This window comes from Daphnia pulex, chromosome 4 (assembly GCF_021134715.1).
Source record: "Daphnia pulex isolate KAP4 chromosome 4, ASM2113471v1".
Lineage (NCBI taxonomy): Eukaryota > Metazoa > Arthropoda > Branchiopoda > Diplostraca > Daphniidae > Daphnia > Daphnia pulex.
In genome coordinates, this window is record NC_060020.1 from 7,825,472 (window position 1) to 7,828,137 (window position 2,666).

The 2,666-nt window shown below is 40.4% G+C and overlaps 1 long non-coding RNA gene across 1 annotated transcript; it reads left to right on the top strand.

The window, feature by feature from the left end:
• The first annotated feature begins 215 nt into the window (after positions 1-215).
• Positions 216-997, top strand: LOC124193143. The gene is made up of 2 exons (XR_006874104.1): positions 216-443; positions 543-997. It is a non-coding gene; the product is annotated as an uncharacterized LOC124193143 (long non-coding RNA).
• The last annotated feature ends 1,669 nt before the right edge of the window (positions 998-2,666 follow it).

The following is a 2,666-nucleotide window of genomic DNA, read 5'->3' on the forward strand; positions in this document are numbered from 1 at the left end:
TTGTAGACCGGCCGTCATCACGCTCGCTCGTTCTCCGGAGTTTTCTCACAGTTGGATCTACTTGCTAATCTCTTTCTCTGTTTCTTGTCTGTCTGTCTGGACGGACAGGCGGATCCAAAACAATCGAAATGTTTTGTTTTTTTTGTTTTTGTTTTTTGTTTCAGGGGGGGTTGTTGGGTTTATTTAAGCCATTTTACTGAAGCTGACCAGTCGGAGAAAAGAAGGAAACGGCACCACAGTGAGCATTCCTGCACGCAAACTTTCATCTCTCTCTCTCTTTCGTTCGTTCGATGTTTCACATCAAAGTTTTCGAAAATCTCGTCAGGATAAAGAAAAGAAAAAGAAAAAAGAAACAAAACAAGACAACAACGGAAAAAGGGGGAAAATCCGGGCGCTCGTAAAATATTAAAGATGGATAGAAAAAAAAGCGCGCGCAACCAACCGTAAATCAAATTTCAAATATTAGAGAGAAATATATATATATATAAATATATTATTATTATTATTAGTTTTGGTTAAAATTTTCTTTTTCTTTTTTCAAGATTTCCAGGCTGGGCGCACGCGCGTTTCATGGGCAGAGGGAAAGGATATTTCCAACTTCATTGGTCATCATCCTGTTTTGTGTTTAACTACCGACATAATCAACATTCGACCGTTCCTATAGTGTTATTATCCACACAGGGCCTTTACGTCGACCGACCGGAGCCCATCGAGAAATCCGCCACGCCAGTTCCTCCGCCCGTCTCTCCAAGTGTATCACTGTAAAAGCTGCAAACGCAGGAAAGAAACGAAAACAAAGTTTCGGCTATTTCTCTCGAGTTCCAGCCCAACAAATGTGAAATGAGCTCAACTAATATGCAAGTCCATCTCGTCTAGAAAAAAAAAAAAAAAACGTCGTCATCGTTTTGTCGACCACTAAACCACCATCAACTTGTTGCGTGTTTTTGTTTCTTCTTGCCTCTTTTGGGACGCGAATAAATTCCAGAGAAAATTGAAACGAGAAAATATTAAAAAAGGAAGAAAAGAAATAAATCATCAGAGATGGGCTACTATAATTGTATAATATCCCTGCACACACACACATCAGTATAGATGTATTTTTTGGAAAAAGAAAAAAGAAAAAAATAGCGGAATGTATTAAGCAACTCCCAGCTTCAAAAAGTGTGAAGAAGCGATTTAGGACCGCGGGACAAGACGGTCAATCGTGAATGCGCACTCCTGTTGCGCCCCACCCAACAAATCCAAGCGAGTCGACTTAGGAAAACCAACAAACGAGAGAGAGAAAGAGAAAAAAAAAGCGGTGGAGAAAATGAAGAAGAAAAAACTGGAAATGAAATGAGTTTTGGCGTGTGTGTGTGTTCGCGAGTCGACCGCGGAAATTGCTCACACGGTGCGAAAGTCTTCTCGATTATAACAGAAAACAAAAAAAAAAAAACACAAAAAAAATTGTAATAATAATAAAATAACCTCATTCTTTTTTCGGCGTAGGTAACAGCACATTTTGAGTATATTTATTTTTTCCTCCCTTGAAATTTCCTTTCGGTGAGCGTATTTCCCTTCTCGAAAAAGGAATAATGTACGAGCCGAGTTGGGAAATACTTTTCATAATAGACACCTCTCTCTTTCGCTGTGTGTCTTCTACCTCATTTTCCAACAACGGCCATCCTCTCTTCCCTCTCTACCTTTCCTCACTGCAGTCGCGGGTCTTCCTATCCATTGAGGGGAGGGTAATTTCCCCGCATTTCTTGCCCAGAGAGAATATACCGACCGATGATTATATACACGGCGCGGTGTCTATCCCCCCTCCGAAAAACTTCGGACGACGGCGACAACGACGGCGACGGACCCAGCAGTTCCCTCGTTGTTGTTGTTGTTCTTTAACAATCCCTTTCCTCATATTTTTTTGCCTTTTCATTTTCGCCTTTTTCCTTGCCTTGCGCTTTTCGGTGAGAACAATTCCCTCCCCCCTGCCAAAAAGGTAAACACAGAATTATCAAATTACGCGTCGACGTAACAAGCCAACGAATCCGTCGCAAGCGCAAACAAATATGATGAAACTTTCGAGCAAAGAAGATTTGGAGAATTTTGACTAACGTTACGTGAAATGAACAAAATACGTAAAGAAAAGAAAAAAGTTACGCCATTGGAACACGCGAAATTTCATTCAAACATTGCGGAAGCGTCGACTTGCCACGAGGAGAAGAAAAGTTGCGGAAACGGCGTAATAATTATCAAAGTAGACACAAAAGAAACGGTAGCTCATCGTTTTAATGGCAAAGTTTACAAAAGAGTTGAACAGAGAGAAACTTTTTCGTGGGTGTTGATCAGCAGACTTTATAGTTACACCGCGTCTTCATTCAAAACGAATTGATTTCGTAAGAAAATAATTTTTTACAGAATCTCCACCTCAATCAACTGGTGAAGAGTAGCTTTCCAAGTTTGATGTGGATATTCTTTGATAACATTTGATATATTTATTTATGTATGGGGAGGGCCTCTAATTGGATGGCCAACAACAACACCCACGACGACGGTTCCCTTTTCTTTCTATTTATTTATCTATTTCTATTCGACTATTATTTCCCCCCTTCTTTTTTTTTATAAGGAGGAGGGATATGAGATCCACGCAGTTCAGCCATCCAAAGGTAAAAGCGTGCACGGCCCGT